The sequence below is a fragment of the Ixodes scapularis genome, unplaced genomic scaffold, assembly GCF_016920785.2.
Source record: "Ixodes scapularis isolate PalLabHiFi unplaced genomic scaffold, ASM1692078v2 PGA_scaffold11__112_contigs__length_91849675, whole genome shotgun sequence".
Classification (NCBI taxonomy): Eukaryota; Metazoa; Arthropoda; class Arachnida; order Ixodida; family Ixodidae; genus Ixodes; species Ixodes scapularis.
Genome location: NW_024609837.1, coordinates 86,450,490 through 86,471,049, shown reverse-complemented (window position 1 = coordinate 86,471,049; position 20,560 = coordinate 86,450,490). Strand labels below are relative to the sequence as shown.

The following is a 20,560-nucleotide window of genomic DNA, read 5'->3' as shown; positions in this document are numbered from 1 at the left end:
AAAGCTACGATCATAGAGGAGGAAGGCTCTATCTCACTACTCCACGCCGCACAGCCACACGGTTGAGCTCTTGAATGGGAAGAAAACGAATTATGCAAAGAGCTTCAGTGATATTTAACTATCGACGTTTATTAAAGCAACATTTGTTTGTAAGTTTTGTTGTGGGACTGTTGGTATATTACCAATGGCAACGGTACAAATGCCCAATCCAGTTGAAGAAACATCCTTCAATACACGCGAGTTCTTTTGAATTTAGGGCAGCTTTCTGTCCGAATAACGCGTGATGTTAATAGTAAACTCAGAGAAATTGGGCTCGCAGCAGAATTAAACACTGAATTTTGGGGGCATCCGAAATTTATAAGTAAACTCTGACAAACTCAGAATTTTCTGCGAGAAATAAACTCCGCATATGAGGAGAAATAAATTCCCCAAAACATGGAGCCGTACTGATAAGCAAGGGCAACAGACTCAGCGCAAGGAACTCGAGTTTCTTGCGCTGAGTCGCGGCACAGCAAGAGTGCCAGTTATGCTACCCGCTCGCGCTTGTAGCCTTTGCGGATAGTCTACGTCAAGGTGAGACCAAGTATGTACAAGCAGTTGCGCCACACATGTGCCAAAAAATCGTAGCGCTCGTGCAGCAGTGTTGCACGCATGCTATGGAACACCATTGCGAGTTGGGGCTGTGTGGTAGAAAACATAATAAAAACGTTCACACCTCGACTTCTAACTTTTTTTTTTTTTTTTAAACAGAACGCAAAAACTCTAAACTTAAAAAAGAATAAAAAAAAATAAAATAAAACGCTTGCGGCAGAGGCGACAAGCCAAAGCCGCTGCAGAGATTTCAAGCTTGCGCTGCAAGATCGGACTCCGGTAGCGCAAATTCTAAGATCATTCGTGGTTGGATCCGCGGACCTTTCTAAAGAAGCGCTCTAGAGCTGGCGGGCACAAATGCGCCGCTAAAAACCCACATCGGTGGCCGAGAGCTTTTTTTTTTTTTAATCTTTATATATGGTTTGGGGCGTAGCGCAGTGCTTGATCCATCGGCACAGGCGAGCATCGCCGAGCATCGGCCGAAATGCGACTGCGTTACGTTACTTGAGATCATGTATGCACATTGCACGCTCGACGTCGTTCGACGAAAGGCTTCGAAGCGTAGACGGCCGAGTCGAACGCGCTACGCTTTCTATTTAACTGGGGGATATAACTAGCGAAGAGAGCGGTGCGAATGGTTAGCTAGGCCTAAAGGAAGCTCCCATCAGCTTACCGGAAAAAAAATGCTGCCGTCGGTGCGGTTCCTCTTTCCCGAGGCGCTGGTTCCACTCGGGGGACGGGGATCCAACTCGTTCGACGATCTCGTGCAGGCGGTCCGGGAAGCAGAGAAATAACGCGGACTCGGCGGGGGCTAGTCTACGGCGCGATGAAAAAAATACACAAACACGGAGCGGTCACTTTTTTTCGCCGATCTCGTTCACGCACAGCGCCAACCAGCCAGCGATCGAAAACGGGCAATGGTGGAGGGGGAAAAGCCTTCCCGGCGTGCCCCGCGCGGAATACGCCGCGTGGCGACATCTGTGATTTGCGACTTGCGGCGCTTTTCTTGTTTTTTTCGGAAACGTGGCTTGTTTCGGTTCGTCGTCCAAAAGTTCGCAACGTCGCGTGCAGGTTTTTTCTTTCTTTCCTTTTCGGTGTGGCTGGCGTTGAAGCTGGTAGAAGAGCGAGCAGCTGTTTTTCACGTCCCTATTATATTCGCAACATATTGTCTCTTTTCGGTTTGTTTTTTTCCTGTCGGCGTAGGGAGCCTGACCACAACAGTGCAGATAGCGAAATTACTGAAAAAGATTGGTTTTCGGAGGGTGCGAACTTACGCTGCGCTGAAAATTCATACAACTTTAAAACGTATTATTCTCTGAAAAAAAAAAAAAAAAAAAACATATATATTTATATGTATTTTTAGAAGCCGATATCATGTGGAGATGGAAAAGCGAAAAAGCATATGTCTGCTAGAAAGAAGACGAAAATAAAAACCAATGTATCTTCCAGGGTTGGGCAGAAATACTCAAAAATGTATTTGGAAATACAAATACTGGGATACATTAAAATAGTAGCCAAAATACTGATACTAAAATACATCTGTAAAAATGTATCGCGATACGTATCGGAAATACATTTTAAATAGAGGTAAAAAGTATTTGGAAATACAAATACAGGAATACATTCTAGGGAGGGCAGAAATACAAATACAGAAATACTGATACTGGAATACATTTTTCACATTTGTTAGAGACGCCAACTGAGATGAAGCTTGAAGTTTAAAGTGGACGTTTTTTATCCCAAAATTACTTTCCCGTAGGCTTGGCACTTTGCCTTGAAGGTAGTGGTTTCGGACGACGAGGAGCCTTCAATAGGCTCAAAAAAACGTTCCATCAAGGACTGACCACGGTCCCTTCCCTGACATCCTGTCTGACGAGGGATACGAAAAGACTTCGACCTCTAAATAAATTCTATGTGAACCTAAATCTCATCAAAACGTCACCACGCCCCTATCCAATAAGGACGTCCCTGCCAACATTGATCACATGACGTCACGGTAGAATAAACTGGTATTCTTTATCTGTAGGTGTGGCCTTGAACATTAAACTTTACCACGCTGCTGTATGAAAGTACAATAGGTACTTTCGTTGTAGGTTACCTCGTTGAAGATCGTGCAGGCAATGTCATTTGGAATTTTCGAGAATAGTGGACCACCTGAAGCATCCTGGAACACGTGTCTCATCTTCTCTTACGGTTGAAAAAAAAAAAATACTCTGGCATCCCTGTTGTGAAGGTCCTTCCTGCCGACCCTCTGCGGCCGACGCATGGAAAAGTAAAAACAAATAAAAAAATATGCGTTCGGACTTGTTTTTCTTTTTTTCGGCTTTTGGGGGGGGGGGGGGGGGGGGGGGAGGAGTATTTCTCAAGAAATGTAACGAAATACATTTCATCCTGATTGTATCGCGATGCAAAGAAACATTCCAAAATGTATTTCGATACAGGAATACAGATACTGGTGAAAAAAATGTATCGCGATACAGAAATACAGATACGAAATGTATTTCTAAAATACTATCGTGATACATTTGTATCGCGATACTGCCCAACCCTGGTATCTTCCCCCTTTTCAAATCAAAATTAAACAAAAAGATGTCCTTTCGGCTGTAGCAGCCCAGGCGAAAATCAGTCCACTTCCAGCTGGATTATGGAACTGGAAATAAGGCGATCTAGCTGGATTCCAGCTGGACCCAGCTGGAATCCAGCTGGACCGCCTCATTTCCAGTTCCATAATCCAGCTGGAAGTGGACCGATTTTCGCCTGGGAGCTAGACACTGTGGCTAGACGACGGAAGAAACGCAGGGGAGTCGAACAACTGCCGTTGCTCGCAAGAGTCATGTGGTAGATCATTGCTACGGCAGCGAGAAGAATCATACAGGACGTTCCCACAATTCGTTGCGCGCCTCGCGCACGACCTTCCGGAATTTTTGGAAAATTGATTTGATCAGGATAAAGGAAGAGTGGAATAAACATATATCAGTATTTAATGTACTGATCCCGTAAGTGTGACGTCGCCGCTCCAAACAAACCGCTTGCCGACGCAGAAAATCCTTAAACTTGTTAGATATCGTGGCACCGTCTTGCAGCGAGAGACGGAAGCCGTCGATGTGCTACGCTGATACCGACACATCGTCATTAAATAGATAGCACACAAATTAATTTTCAGGTCAGATGTCTGTGTGTGTGAAGGTGTATGTATTAAGGTATATGGGAGGGGAAAGTAAAAGCCAATCGTTTACGCGCACAGGGCGGATTTGTCACTCGTTCGGTGAGATGCATGAACATGATGTTTCGGCTTTCCAATCCAATTAAGTATCTTGATTCGCTAGGCTAAGCATTCTAAAAAGCTTGGGCACGCATACATGATATTGAAACCTGAAAAACAAAAACTCGTGAAGGAGGAAGAAAAACGGACAGACATCTCTACAAATTTTATTGTCTCTACGCCTTATATATAGGGTGACCACCCGTCCCACGACTCGTAGGACTGTCCTGCATTAAGGGCTCTTGTCCCGCGTCCAGCAAGAAATATCAAAATCTTCCAAATGTCCCACATTTCACACGGTTGTAAAATTCACTACATATCTCATGGCGCTGTCAAACAATGGGGCACGGGGAAGCGCGGAGGTCGCTGGTAAACGTGAGAATCACGATGGTACAGCATGTTCTATCCATGCCACTGCGGGGTTCCGACCGCCGTTCTTGCAGGAGAAATGACGCACATGCGCCGTTGTGCCCACTGTGGAATGTGCGGATTAACGCTTCAAACTCTGAACTATAGCGAGGCATCTCCAGGAATGCAATGAATGTACAGCAAGTTGGTCAGAGACAGAAACCGTACACAGAGAGCGTGAGGAGGTAGATGTGTTGTGCGAGAACCTGTTCGCACAAAAATCCTCGGGAAATTGCATCAGCCAAGCGTCAATGCAACTTGGAGGCGAGTCCAAAAAGCTTCCTCGACTGTAAAACCTTGTGTGGGATGAAGTTATGAGGGTGTGGAGTTGCTTCGCAGAGTTGTTTTGCCATATGTTCGGGTCGGGATCATAATGGTGGGGGGAATTGATGGCGACTATGTGCGATTCACGGTGCAGTTCATTGGGGCATGGGGGGGGTGGGGGGTGGGGGTGAAGTTAGAAGCCAGTGCTTGTGATGCATTGTCCGCTTCGAAGTACTTCCGGGTGCGGTGGTGACGACCTTGTGCTTCTGTTTTTTAATGCGAAAGCATTAGCTGGTCCCATGAAGCGAGCTGACGTCATCAGTTTCAAGCTCGAGACGGCACCTAGTTTTCGCGATTTCACCTTAATTCCATTGGCTGGCGCGCGTTGACGGGGCTCCTATTGGCCACTGCGCTCATCAGTTTACACGACTGCTCACCCCATGGCGCTGCGTGTCCATCAGCGCGCCGTTAACATGCAACATCCAAGGTCACCACGGGAGCACGCGCGCTGACCGGCGACGAAAAGTATGCAGCAGACGAAAAAGTGAGCAGATGAGCGGCTTGCATGTTTTCGCATTCACGACTCCTAAGACGTGCTTACGTGAACCTCGCACTTTTTTTTATTTTGGACCCGGTATACTGGGTGAAGATGGAAACGATAGGTCACTTTTCCCTTTGTTTCCGATGTATTGTTTGCGTTTGGTGTATTGTGGTTCTGGTGGATTGTTTGCGGTTCGGTGATATCCGTTGTGGTGGTGGCAACATTTGGGGGAGGGGTGATAAGGCATAGAGACCAAGTCTGTAGTTGAGTTTGAGACATCAGTCCCTTTCTCTTCCTCCTACATGAGTTTCCGTTTTTCAAACCACAGTTTCAGGTTTCAATCATGTATAACTTACACCAGCTCGCCTGCACTTCAATGTTTTTTCACTAAAAAGGGCAGCGGTCAGTCTTCTCATCTCAACAACTTTTCTCTTGTTGTGCTGATGGCACACTACCGGTCGATGGATGAAATTGTTTTTATAGAGACAGGGACCAGACAATCTCAGCTGGGCCGGATGGGCAAAGAGCCGCGGCAGGCTTTATTCACGGTCTATACACAAAACGTAACAGTAAGGCGGCGCCCCCCATGATAGTGCGTTAGAATCAGGTATTGTTAAGAGAGACACCTGCCGGTAACAACATTACATCCCCCTTCCAGAAAAATACACTTCTCTCAACCAAACTAACAACAATCACAAGTTCAGTCTCATAGGTGGAATAACCCTTTGCCCTGATCTTGTTCAGCAATGCTCCTGCTGCCTGAAGTCGCTTGATGTCGAATTTCTGTTTACCCGTGGGCTTGCACTCGTCACTGCCGGTCGTTGCTGTTGCAGTTCAGTCGCCGTCTCTGAAGGTGGGGTTGGAAGACCAGCAACAGGCTACCCAGGAACTGGAGGACCAGCAACAAGCTCCCCAGAAACTGGAGGACCAGCAACAGCTTGGTACACCCACTGTTATGGGTCCTGCCCCAGACCCTGCTGGCATGCCTGTAGCCATAGTCTCCGAACTTAGTCACGGCCGCGGCCGTAGAAGGCAGCCTAGCGAACCACTCCCGACACTAGAGATCGGGACCAGACAATCTGAGCTGGGCCGGATGGGCAGAGAGCAGCGGCAGGCTTTATTCACGGTCTATATACAAAACGTAACAGTAAGGCAACGCCCCCCATAATAGTGTGTTTGAATCAGGTATTGTTAAGAGAGACACCTGCCGGTAACAAACATATTACATCCCCCCTTCCAGAAAAATACACTTCTCTCAACCAAACTAACAACAATCACAAGTTCAGTCTCACAGGCGGAATAACCCTTCGCCCTGATCTTGTGCAGCAATGCTCCTGCTGCCTGAAGTCGCTTGATGTCGAACTTCTGTTTACCCGTGGGCTTGCACTCGTCACTGCCGATCGTTGCTGTTGCAGTTCAGTCGCCGTCTCTGAAGGTGGGGTTGGAAGACCAGCAACAGGCTACCCAGGAACTGGAGGACCAGCAACAAGCTCCCCAGAAACTGGAGGAACTGCAACAGCTTGGTACACCCATTGTTATGGGTCCTGCCCCGGACCCTGCCGGCATGCCTGTAGCCATAGTCTCCGAACTTATAGTCACGGCCGCGGTCGTAGAAGGCAGCCTAGCGAACCACTCCCGACACTAGAGATCGGGACCAGACAATCTGAGCTGGGCCGGATGGGCAGAGAGCAGCGGCAGGCTTTATTCACGGTCTATATACAAAACGTAACAGTAAGGCATCGCCCCCCATAATAGTGTGTTTGAATCAGGTATTGTTAAGAGAGACACCTGCCGGTAACAAACATATTACATCCCCCCTTCCAGAATAATACACTTCTCTCAACCGACTAACAACAATCACAAGTCCAGTCTCACAGGTGGAATAAACCGTCGCCCTGATCTTGTATAGCGGTGGTCCTGCTGCCTGAAGTCACTTGATGCCAAACTTCTGTTTACCCGTGGGCTCGCACCCGTCACTGCCGATCGTTGCTGTTGTAGTTCAGTCGCAGTCTCTGGAGGTAGGGCTGGAACACCAGCAACAGGCTTCTCAGGAACTAGAGGACCAGCAACAGGCTCCCCAGAAACTGGAGGACCTGCAACAGCTTGGAATGCCAACTGTTACGGGTCCCGCCCCGGACCCTGCCGGCATGCCGGTAGCCATAGTCTCCGAACTTCGCCATGGCCGCAGAAGGCAGCGTAGCGAACCACTCCCGACACTGGAGACTGGGACCAGACAATATCTCAGCTGGGCCAGATGGGCAAAGAGCTGCGGCAGGCTTTATTCACAGTCTATATACAAAACGTAACAGTAACGCGGCGTGCTTTATAGTGTGTTAAAATCGGGTTAGTATATAGAGTTCCTGTATAGGCTCCCTACAAAAGCCAGAGTTGCGCGTCTGTATTCCATGTGCCACCGCGCCGCTATTTCCCCAGATCCGATCACGTGAGGATCCGGATCAAATGCCATGCAGGAAAGTAGACGTTGCATGGGCCCCGACAGTACATTCCCCTGCTTTTGAGTGTGCCGCGCACCTCGAACGTGCGGCGCTGCTATTCGCTGAATTCAGTCACGAGAGGAGCAGGATCAACATGCCGTGCAGAAAGACGGCGCTACGGGGATGAACGCACAACTCTGGCTCCCATAAGGAGCCTTTACAGGAACTCTAGATTAGTATTGTTAAAAGAGACACCTGCCGATAACAACAATTAACACTACAGTTTTCAGGCAAGATGCATGAACAAACCTTTCGCGCAACGCTAACTGATGCTTCAGCTTTCCAATCTAAGTATCTTTATTTGCTGCGGCTGGGCCATGGTGGAAGAAACATTTAGGTGATCACTCTTTGTCCGACGCAGCGACCACATTATGTTCGGCGCACCGAGCGCTTCACTCGCACGGGGATAGATGGCGCCCAAGTATCAGGTCCCTCCCAAACCGACCGCTCCGGTTGTTTCTCTCAGCGGTAGACCCGCATTCCTTCGCTCACGGCTTCTTGTTGTACCTCCCCGGGGCGCAAGCCCCCGCGGTTGTCGCCGCGTGGGAAGTCAGCCTCCACCCGCTTGCGGTGCGCCCTGCCAGCTTCATTGCTGCAACGGAGGCTCTGGCGAAAACCCCCCCACCTGGGTGGGGAACCCTAGCTATGGGGTTCCTCATGCGGACGGGGGGGACAATGAGGGTCTAGCCAACCCTAGCTTCCCCGTTGGAGGACGGAGCCTCTGAGGCGGGGAGTGCGGCGTGCGACGTGTGGCGTGAGACGTGGGGACGGCGTGAGGCCACATGACGTGAAACGTATGGCATGTGTGGACTCATGACGTGCGACGACCTGAACTGAAAAGGGATGGAAGGGTGACGTGAAGCGTGTTGACATGTGGGGCGTATGACGTGGAGTGGTACACGTGAGATCGAGACGTGCGACGCGGGACGCTGCGCAGTGATTTGAGACGAGGCATCCATACAAGGGCCGGGAAGGTTGACAAAAAAGTGGGAACCCCTCGAATCTTCCCAAGTAGGGAGGCGCCCCGCATTGATGGCGGAGGCGGTCTCCAGGGGAGCCGAGGGACATAAAAGTGATCACTGCAACGGGGCAGTTTGGTTCATGGTTGCCAAACAGTGACCGTCGGACCCGCTGTGAGACACACTCGTGTCTTAGTAGCGGAGCTGGACAGTGAGTCGAGCACGTGGGTACTTTCAGTACCGGTTGGTTTTCCTGGGCCGTTCCACTGGCTGTTACAAGGTTTCATTTATCCCCACTTAACTCCAATTGGTTTCTCCTGAAAATTCCCACTTGATCATACAATCCAATTCATTTTTATTTGAATTGGCTTTAAATCGGCTGTGCCCTCGAGGCGGTACCGACTGAGGCATTTTCATTTTTCAATCTTTTTAGCAAAGCCTCGCCTTATCAAATGTTGTACCACCCCGCTGTCACCGGAGTCTGTAAATCTGTATTCCCTTCCTTCTTCGGGTTAAGGCTCACCTTCGTGCACGATGGTGGCACCTGTGATGGACACAGCACTAAAGCAAAACACAAGGCCAGCCACTGGCCGCACACCACCACCACACCGCAAAAAAGGCGAGCATACTACGCCGCAGACACCGTGGCCACCGAGGAGGGACCTCAAACCTCAGCGTCCTCTGCGGCGGCGCGGAACAAGCTACTCCTGGTTCGAGGCTAGCTCCGAACACGATCTGGTCGCACGCTCCTCACGGGAAGAGCGGCCAGTGTCATGACCCAAATGTGTTTCTTGCACCGTGGGCTGGGCTAAGCGTTTTAAAGCAGTCAGACTGTCTTCTGGAGAACTTTTCTGTTGCCGAGCTATAGGCACGTTCGTTCGATAGATCAATTCGTTTCCAGGTAAGACGCGTGAACAAAACATTTCCTCAGCGCTGATGTTTCGGCTTTCCAATCAAAGTATCTTTATTTGCTGGGTTAAGCATTATAAAAGGGACAGCGGCTATTGCTGTATCACCGAAAGCTGTGCATCGCCGAATGATGATATGTATACTTTGTAATCATCCGCCAGTGTAGTTAACATCATTATCACTTCCGTTCTGTTCTGCACCCGATCGGGCTGCCTATACAAGCGCGTGTCTGGTATTAAATCCTGTTAGAGTGGGAATTATACAAAGCCGTTAATGGTTACTGCACAGCTTGCGTCTGCATTGCAATGGTGGGGCCCCCACCAGAAAGACAAAGCATAGGCGTTCGTGCCCTCAGAACGCTTTTATTTTCTGTTCTGGTGGTTGCACCTGGTTGGAGCTCACGCGCTACCTTTGGTGTCATGTTGAGCCACCTCGACCTGCGACAGGGAAGAGAATCTGATGATTCACCCCGAAAATGGGCAGGGATATGGGGTGGGTGTGTGAACTTGATAGTAGTGCTTTCATAGGCTTTGCATAGGTCCCGCTCTAACTTCAGGTAAGTACCATTCGTCAGAATGGTACTCTGTTGCACTTATTACAGTCCAAGCTCATTACGACAGACATTTGTATATAACATATTGATTTGTGAAGTTCGGTTGGTTTTCCTTTACATACCATTGACTCAACTTCATATCTGCATACAACATACTCCTTTTACAACAGACCAAAATCTTGGTCAAAATCAAGGTCTGTTATAACGAGCTTAGACTGTATCAAGTTCACAACTGCTTGTTCCAAGCTTTGGCATGTGTTCTCAGCCCCTGGGTTCTAAAGCGTGCCCAGGTATCTGATTGCCGTCGGTAAAAGCGGTTAAATGTCGCCTGGGGGACCAGTCAGCTGCTGCTAAGGAGTCAGCAAGTGGTACTCCGACCTCCACGGCTCTGGAGGTGGCTGCTCCTTGCGTTGAGTGCCCTTTAAAAACCGACATATCATTGCCTGCAAGCATTACTGTGTGTTTCCCAGTGAGCTACTGTGTCCCGCGCTGCTGGGCGGAAAGGCATTTGCGTAGTAAGAAGAAGCTGCGTGTGGGTGGCCTCGGAATCCTGCAGTCCATTCAAGGTACACCTGCAAGCATTCCACTGGACACAATTCCCGAACCTCTTTGAATGCTGGGAAAAAGAGGGTGGGAAGCGTTTTAGATGCCCCAAAAGTCTTTCCAAGGCCACCGAGAGCAAGCTCCCAACCCGTCGATTGCTTCCGGATGTGGCATGTTGAAAGCAGGCACAAGTTTGATGCCCTACCTGCTGAGGCAAGGGCTAACAGCATAACTAGCTTGATAGAGAGCGTTTTGAGGCTAACATACTTGTTGGGACCCCACGACTACAGAGGATTGTCACTGCCTCGGTCAACCTTCCAAGTTGTGGGGAACCGGGGCTTAGGAGTTAGAATTAAACACTCCCTTCATCAGACACACCACTCCTGGGTGTTCCCCTAGAGGGCAACCGTCAAAGTTCTGCAAGATCTGAGACAAGGCAGAGCAATAACATCCTATATGTGATATGCCAGGCTAGCGAGGAAATAGAGCACCTGTGCTAGAGTGGGAGAAAAGGGATCAACAGTCCTTGAATGGCACCAGCATTCCCACCTGCGCCAGCAAGAGGTGTGGGTAAGCTGTGTTCCTCGCCCCCATGATGCCTCAATGAGGTGTGCAGCCTGCTCCGAAAGTAGGCTATGTGTTTGCTGGAGTTGGTCAGTCTCCATGCTGCTTGTGTCAGGCTCCCCGTGCTGAGCATGGGATGTAATTGCCTGTTGTGGCTGCGCAGTAGGTCGTGTGAATGGGGAAGAAGACGTGGCTCCTCGTACAAGTGGTGCAGCAGCAAGGCGTACCATGGCTGAGATGGCCAGTCCGGAGCTACTAGAATGAGCAGACTGCTGGAGGTCTGCAACTTGGCAATGCATCTGCTCAGGGCCGGCCCTACACCATCAAGCGCCCTGGGCAAACTCCGACCGTGGCGCTCCCCCCCCCCCCCCCCCCCCCCACCTCCCTCTTTATACACCCCTAGCTATCGACATCACGCTGTTCGTAAACATGTGAGTATGGCCCATGGTGGTATGGAGCATATAGCGACCTGTCAAGCGCCACGTTCAAATAAATCGGAAAAAAAAAATTCAAAAGGGGGCCGCGGCAGCGCCCCCCTTTTGATGGCACCCTGGACGACCGCCCAGGTCGCCCACCCCTAGGGCCGGCCCTGCATCTGCTCACAAGGCTGAACGGTAAGAAGACATAGAGGCTCCGACCCGTCCTGGCTGAGAGCATCCACTGCTGCCGCCCGAGGGACCGGCTTCCAGCTGCAGTAGTGGTCCCGTGCCGTGACATTTGCAGGCCCTTCCGAGCCACCCTCCAGGCGACGGCTCCTCTTTCGCCAGGGCCTTCATTTCTGGATTCAACTCCGGCACCGTGGCGAAGGGGAGCCGAGGTCGTGGAAAGCTTGTCAGGACTGCCCTGCACCGCTCAGCGCGCCCCTCGGAGCCCCAGTGCTCCTGGACGAAGCCCAGAACAGCAATAATCCAGCTCCCGCAGCCCTCCCTCGGTCTCCCCAACCAGGTGTGGGGCTCCTCAGCGGGCCCCAAAGGGTCTGGCGTGGCACTCCGTTCACTGTTGTGGAGTTCGACCTCCTCCGTGGCCAAGGGAGGGAGGCGGGTGGTGAACGCTGCTACCGAAGTAGCAATGCCCGCCACCGTTCGCTGGAGTTCTCGGCAGTTGATGAGGCCCAAGAAAGTCACATATTGGTTTAGACACGAGTTCCGCACTGATCTCCGCTGTCAAAGGTAAGGAATAAAGGCGGTAAGTGTGGCTTATCGAACGGCCCTTGTGGCTGTCAAAGAATACGTCAAGTCTTTCGGAGCCGGAGCTCCCAAGATGCGAGCGGGGAAGCTGGATATCACTCGAGATCGCTGCCTCTGCTCGGGGCCGGGGCCCATAGAACAACAAAGGGGATCGGACAGCTTGACTCATTGAATGGCCCTTGTGGCTGTCCAAGAAAGCGTTGTGTCCTTTGGAGCCACAGCTCCCAAGATGCAAGCGTAGACGCCGGAAGTAACTTGAGATCGCTGCCTCTGTTTAGGGCAGGGGCCCATAGAATGTCAGGGGGGATCGTACCCTACTGTAAACCGAAAATAGTCCAGCTTTGTCCGGACCCCGAGCCCGTAGGACGCGAGCGGGAATGGGTCCTTGAAGCCACTTTCACTCCGCTACCTTTGTTCAAGGCAGGGGCCCATAGAATGTCAGGGGGATCGGACCCTATATGTAAACCCGAAAATTGTCCGGCTTTGTCCGGAGCTCATAGGGCTTGAGCGGAGACGGGCCTCTTGAAACTCCGTCGCCTTTATTTGAATCTGGGGCCCAAGAACTTAGGCCTAGCACAGATAACAAACGCGCAACCAAGAGGTTCAAGATTGTCTACTCTGCGGTCAGACAAAGTTTCTTCTAAAACCTCGCGGAAGACGAGGTCAATCCCTTGTCGAGAGTGAGCCTCTCCGAGTTGTATCGTTTGAAATCTCCGAAGAGCAAAGAAAAGGCTCGAAGAGCAATCAAACTTGCGTCTCGTTGCTCTGATCAACGAAGAAAAGAGGAAGTCGGAATGAGAGAACACTTTCCTAAGGGGGAGCGCGCCTATAGCGCCACCTAGTTTTTTATTTTCAAAATAGATTCGAAATGTTGACGTCAGTTCCGGTATAGAAGGAAAAAGCAGTTGTGAACTTGATAGTGAGTGCGATAGAGGCTGAGGTATAATTGGGTCCAAAGTTTGTCCTCCTCAGCGCAACTTTTTTCAATGCAAAAATAAGCAAAAAAACTTGCCCCACGACACGTTTCTCCAGTGTGAATCACGACCACCTCTATAATGGTGTTAATGCACCTTGACTTCGCGGCCGCGGCACACAGGTCTACCACCTGACCAGCGGCGGATCCCGCGGGCGCCAACCATAAATTCGTTTCGTAAAGTAAATATAGCTCTAAATGTTTTGTCTTCATGGTAAATTCGTTTTACGACATTCTTTTTTCATGTAGGATGTTTAAAGAAAAACTTTTTTTCCTTTGAATGTGCCCTTTAAAGGGGCCCTGCAATGCTTTTTTGCGGTTTCTACATCTCTTGTGGTTCGGGCAACCCAATGGGCACAAAGAGAGTAACAAATATCAGTGCGTCATATTTTAACCGGACGATGCGGAAGCCCCCTCCTCGTAGGTGGGGCGCCCCGAGGTGTCGAACGTGCATGGCATGTGACGAAATCGTGACGTTGTTGGTCCTAGTCAGCCGAGGAGAGAGAGCTGCCCCTTTCCCGGGCAGCTCTCTCACCTCGGCTTCACCTCCTTTCCCAGTCTTCCCCTACCTCCCCACATTCCTCAGTCACCGCGGCAAGGGGAATCCTCCGGCGCGGGAAAATGGGGGAGAGAGGACGTAATGAAGGAGGTTATTTTTTGCTTGTTTCTGTAATTTTAATATGCCCATAACTTTTAAAATAAATCAAATTCCAAGAAGAGAAAAAAATTCACCAAGTTACTATGTTCAGTGCGCTCAGGTTCGGTGCAAATAAAAAACAGAATAAAAGTAATTGCAAGGCCCCTTTGAAGGCGCATTCACAAAGCGAAAAAACGCGCATCGTGGGGGAGATTTTTTGCTTATTTTTGTATTGCAAAAATTAAAGCTGTTTACAACTCCCTGTAAAGCCAAATTAGAGCGCAGCTCTTGAGGAGGAGGAGGGGAGGGTACGGAGAGGAGGCTATGCCCCTCCTCCTCTCCTGCTCGCCTCCCATTCAGGGGAAAATTTTCCCCGCTAAATTTAGCGGGGAAATTTTTCCGCTAAATCTAGCGGGAAAATTTTCCCCACTAAATTTAGCGGAGAAATTTTTCCGCTAAATCTAGCGGGAAAAATTACCCGCTAAATTTCGCAGGGAAAATTTCCTGCTACATTTAACGGGGAAAATTTCACGCTACATTTAGTGGGGAAAATTGCCCTCTAGATTTAGCGGGAAAAATGTTCTGCTAAATTTAGCAGGAAAAATTTCCCACTAAATTTAGCGGGGAAAATTTCCTGCTAGATATAGCGGGAAAAGTTTTCCGCTAAATTTAGCGGGCAAAATTTCCCGCTACATTTAACGGGGAAAATTTTCCGCTAGATTTAGCGGGGAAAATGTTCCGCTAAATTTAGCAGGGAAAATGTTCTGCCAATTTTAGCAGGAAAAATTTCCCACTAAATGTAGCGGGGAAAATTTCCCGCTAGATATAGCAAGAAAATATTTCCGCTAAATTTAGCGGGGAAAATTTCCCACTACATTTATGGGGAAAATTTTCCACTAGATTTAGCGGGAAAAACTTTCCGCTAGATTTAGCAGGGAAAACGTTCCGCTAAATTTAGCGGGGAAAATTTTCCGCTACATTCAGTGAAATTTACCCATCTTGCACCGCGCGGTTATGCCAACACCGACGGCAACGCCACTCAAGCCGGAAACGGGCGCCTAAGAGCTGCGCTCTAAAAAGTCGCGCACAGAGGACGAAGACGCAGGGAGACGTCTCTGGACCCAATTTTTCCCTCGATGCGCACGCTTGAGCCAATCAGCGAGCGACCGGACGTGACGTTTAGCTTTTTCAGGTTAGGACATGTTTTCACTGTTTTTATTTTAGATCCACAAGGAAGGCAAAGAGGCAGAGGGGTCGAGAAATTCATGCAGTTGCCAAACGTGGCTGGAAGCATTTCAGCGTGGAGAGAAGCAAGCTGATTGGAACATTTGACTGTGAGCAGTATTTTATGTGCATGTACGACGCGATGCCGCCGTTAAACTACTCATCATCTTGCGCGAAAGCCGCCACCGATGTTTGCAGTGTGTTCAGACTCTGCGGGAGCGATCACTCCCAATGTGTTTTGTGTAATCTTTGTGTGCACGCCACCACTACGGAATACAACAGCTCTCCTTCGAAAACACTATTGCACAAGCTGCATGCACTGTTAAAGGCAGGGATGCGCGGGCGTAGCACCGTGCCTTGTTTGCACAAAAACATGGCAAAAGAGCAGCTTCTGAAGCTGCCCGCTCGAGTCCGTGCCTTTCGCATATGATGCATACAACCGGAGTGTAAACCTATATATCGTCATCACCGTTGTCCATTCAGTGAAGACGGTTCTCTCCGAGTGCATATGCAATCATGAAGGCAAGAAACAACAATTGTACGAAGCAGACAAATAAAAAATTCCGCGTTCTCTCGATAAATGCAAGGTTCCCCGAGAAGACGCCGACGTCAAGAGGCCCTGTGCGAATACTTCGTCTTTTTCAACGCCAGTGTCGACGTGGACCGCAACGCACGTTTTTTGCTCGGTGTGAATGCACTTTAAGAGGAGGCGCCATGGGCGCCGCCCACCCAATTGCCGGAAAAAAGGCTCGAAGTATTGTATTTACTCGCACAATAAACGCACTTCCCACAACGAGCATCAATATTTTGACTTTTTTTTTTCCCTCCCGTAATCAACGCACCTCCAATTTCTGGATCCGCGAGTCTCATATTGCGTCCAATTTAGAAAGCCACCAAGCCAGTTTTCTTTTGCCGCCAAGCGGTCAGGTCAAGTCAAGCCAAGCTGCTCTCATAATAATGGCCGCAAGTACAGGGTGTCACAAAAGAAAATTTACACTGTCTTTTTTATCGCAAAAATAAACTAGGCATCGCCGAACATTCATTCTCCGCCCAAAGGTAGAGCTAGAGGTCACAACCAGATGCCAAAGTTTCAGCCCGATCCGATAACTTAATCAAAAGTTATAAGTGATTTTCTGAAAAGTTCAATGGGAAAATGGAGCCCATTTTTGCCCGTTTTCGGTTTCTGGTGCCATAGAGCGCCATGTGTTTGAAAACTCCGTCGGCTGCCATTTTCCCATTGAAATTTTCAGAAAATCACTTATAACTTTTGATTAAGTTATCAGATCGGGCTGAAACTTTGGCATCTGGTTGTGACCTCTAGCTCTACCTTTGGGCGGAGAATGAGCGTTCGGCGACGCCTAGTTTATTTTTGCGATAAAAAAGATTGTGTAAATTTTCTTTTGTGACACCCTGTACATAGTTTTGGTAGTTACTGAAGTGATCAACCGTGAAACCGAGTGTTCGCGCACACTTGACGAAGTTTGGGTCGAGGAATTGCACAGCCCCGGACATTCTTCGCCTATCGGATGCATTGATGTCAACAAACAAGCCGTCGTCTGTCGTCCGCTTTTAGACAGTGAAATCGTTAAAGTGGTTAGGCCTAATTTCACACACTCCGGGTAAATGCGTTTATTTAATCCGTAACAGAAAGGCCCAGCGAGTTACACGCTGCGTTGTAGGCTGAGAGTGTCTGGTAGCCTCTCCCTGAATGAAACATGATCCGTGAGAGCGGTCTTTGGGGGTTGGCGGTTGAACTTCGTACAAGTTCTTGTCTCCGTGAACGAAACTTGATCTATGCGAGAGGCCAGAGTTCTTATATGTGTAGTCGCAGATATACTTGAGTGTGCCTGCCGGATGCTAGCAATATATATCGCCTAAGAACGGTCACGTTGCTTTTCGTGCTCAATGAGCTTCGTAGGGCGCCTTTCCTTTGGCAAAAGGCACCCCAAAAAGGTTTGCATTTTATAAAGAATGGTTATTGTGGTGTGCCAGAGTACCTTGTTGTGCCATATTGACACCTAATATAACATTTGCACGAAGAATGTAAATGCAAAAATTTTACCCCGTGCAATGAACGCCCCCCCCCCCCCAAATATGTAAATTTTTAGGGAAAAAAAAAGTGTGTTTATTATGCGAGTAAATACGGTACACCTAAGCATTTCTTACGAGTTGCGAATGCGAAAGCAGGCATGTTGTTCTTCCGCTCCCTTAGTTCGTCTGCAGCGTACTAGCGTGGATGGCCGAGTGCGCTCTCTCCTCGCCGCGCTGACCTTGGTGGTGCTCTCTCCTCACCTCGCTCGTCAGCCAGACGCGCTTCATTTTACCAGCGCACTGGTGACGCAGACCCATGGGGTGGCGGTCGTTGAAACTATGATGCGCACCAGCCAATGGGACGTATCCATCAAATTTCGACTTCACTGCGCTCCATTGGGAGCGGGGAAACTAGGTGCCATTTGGCTAGGCTTTTCGCACGGCTTCACTTGGAGAAAGGAGTTTAGGTACCGTTTGGCACGGCTTCAAAGCTGATGACGTCTGCTCGCTCCACGAGACAGTTAATGCTTTCGCATTAATAAAGGTTCTGGGTCGGTGTGCGTCGGCGGTCCTTCTGCAGAGCCCGCACTTGCGGAGCACGTTTGCGATGCAACAGTCTGGGCGCTGCGCCGGCTACATTCCGTTCCACTCCGAGCTAAGCCGCAGCCAACGCTACGATCCGACAGTGGCAACCGAGTGGTGCCAAAAGGGCGTCATCGTGACGCCTATTGCCTTCGTGGGTTCGCTGTCGCGGCTAAACCGATCGCACACAAAAAAAAGCTTATAATCGTGGTGCATTTGCCGTGCGCAATGGTTGAGTCGGCGATGGTGAACCGACGAGGAACACAAGGGCCGTGACGTCGCACTTTTGGCACCGCTCGATCGGCTCTGTTGGATCGAAACTGCACGAAACAGCTCGTTGTCGGACGGGCTCGGACATGCAGAATAAATTGTGTTTGTGGCCACTAATTGACTCTACCGGTGAATCCTGAGGTTAATTCGCCCCCCTATCGGAAGAAAATCGGCTTACTGCACACTCGCCGGTGCGACACTGACCCATTGCACACTCGACTGAGAAACAAATGGTTTGTTGCACTCTATAATAATAAAAAAAAAAATATTCCGCTTTAACTTTTAGCAAAAAAAAGTGAAAGCTGCTTACAACTCCCTGTAACGCCGAATTAGAGCGCAGCTCTTGAGGAGGAGGAGGGAAGGGCGCTGGGGGGGCGGGGTTAGACTAACCAGGGGGGGGTCACGTGACCTTGGGGGTCACGTGACCCCCAATGCCGATGATGTCATCAGTGACGATGACGATGCGGGTACCGATGACGTCATTAGTGACGTCACTGATGACTTCACCAGTGATGATGACGATGACGATGCGAATGTCGGTGACGTCATCAGTGACGTCGCTGACGACGTCCTCAGTGATAATGACGATGCGGATGCCGGTGACGACATCAGTGACGTCACTGATGACGTCATCAGTGATGATGACGATGACGATGCGGACGTCGGTAACGTCACCGGCATCCACATCGTCATCATCACTGATGACGTCACCGGCATCCACATCGTCATCATCACTGATGACGTCACCGGCATCCACATCGTCATCATCACTGATGACGTCACCGGCATCCGCATCGTCATCATCACTGATGACGTCACCGGCATCCACATCGTCATCATCACTGATGACGTCACCGGCATCCACATCGTCATCATCACTGATGACGTCACCGGCATCCACATCGTCACTGATGACGTCACCGGCATCCACATCGTCATCATCACTGATGACGTCACCGGCATCCACATCGTCATCATCACTGATGACGTCACCGGCATCCGCATTGTCATCATCACTGATGATGACGTCATCAGTGATGATGACGATGACGATGTGGATGCCGGTGACGTCATCAGTGTCGATGACGTCTTCGGGGGGTCACGCGACATCGGCGGGGGTCACGTGACCTCGGGGGGTCACGTGACCTCGAGGAGGGGGTCACGTGACCTCAGGGGAGTCACGTGACCCCGGTGGGGGGCTCGCGCGGTGCATTATGGGAAATTTCCCATGATGCACCGCGCGGTTACGCCGACGGCGACGGCGACGCCGACGCCGCTCAAGCCGGAAACGGGCCCCTAAGAGCTGCGCTCTAAAACGGAGGGGGGAGGGGGGGGGAAGGTTCAGAACATGCCGACTAGTTTTTTATGTGAAAAAATTACGGGCAAACAAATCATGCTTAGATATTAGGATGCCTTTTGAGGGTCCGACTGTGGCTACTACCGTATTTACTCACATAATGAACACACTTTTTTTCCCGAAAAATTGACACATATTTGGGGGGGGGGGGCCGGCGGGCGGGCGTTCATTACATGGGGTAAAATTTTTGCATTTACACACTTCGTGCAAATTTCACATTGGTTGCCAATGTGACACGGCAAGGTACTGAGGCACGTCTACGGTAATGGAGGCGCACCCATGGCTGGTTGGGGGCGTGCCACAATAACCATGCTTTATAAATTGCAAACCTTTTAAGGGCACTTTCGGGGTACTTTTTGCCGAAGGAAAAGCGCCCTACAAAGCTCTCTCAGCACAAAAAGCAACACGACCGTTCTTAGGAGATATATATTGCCAGTATCCGGCGGGCACGCTCAGGTATAATCCACGACTATAAGAACTCGTACGAAGTCCAACCGCCTACCCCCAAAGCCTGCTCGCACAGATCAAGTTTCGTTCACGGAGAGGCTACCAGACACTCTCAGCCTCAGCACAGCGTGCACCTCGCTTTGCGATTCTGTTGCGGATTAAATAAACGCATTTGCCCGGAGTATGTGAAATTAGGTGTAACCACTTCCCCGATTCCACAGTCCGAAAGCGGACCATAGACGACGGCTTGTTTGTTGACATCAATGCATCCGATAGACAAAGAATGTCCGGGGCTCGGCAATTCCTCGACCCAAGCTTCGTCAAGTGTGCGCGACACTCGGTTTCACGGTTGATCACTTCCGTAACTACCGCAACTACGCACTTGCAGCCATTACGAGAGCAGCTTGGATTGACTTGGCCTGACTGTTTGGCGGCAAAAGAAAACTGGCTTGGTGGCTTGCTAAATTGGATGCAATTCGAGACTCGCGGATCCGAAAATTGGAGCTGCGTTGATTACGGAAGGGAGAAAAAGTCAAAATACTTATACCCATTGTGGGGGATGCATTTATTATGCGAGTAAATACGGTACTCGACCCGCGCAAAGTCATAACCTCGCTTAGTACGACATATCCTTACGTCGGCCGATCTTCCCCAAAAAAAGTGCCAAGATAGACTCATAGTAGTCATGCTTGAGAGAGAGGCTCCTAGGGAGTTAAATACGCAAAAGGGAGCAGAAGATACATGCAAAGGAGAACAAAAAGCA

The 20,560-nt window shown here is 49.8% G+C and overlaps 1 protein-coding gene across 4 annotated transcripts in view; it reads right to left on the bottom strand.

The window, feature by feature from the left end:
• Positions 1–1,531, bottom strand: part of LOC8024135 (heterogeneous nuclear ribonucleoprotein K) — a 42,471-nt gene extending 40,940 nt beyond the window's left edge. For 2 of the 4 annotated variants that reach the window (XM_040211464.2, XM_040211465.2), the window contains exon 1: positions 1,265–1,531. The gene's annotated coding sequence lies outside the window, so the exon portion shown is untranslated. The remainder of the gene's footprint in view (positions 1–1,264) is intronic. The other 2 variants (XM_029984967.3, XM_040211463.2) reach the window with 1 other exon arrangement.
• Between the last annotated feature and the right edge of the window lie 19,029 nt (positions 1,532–20,560).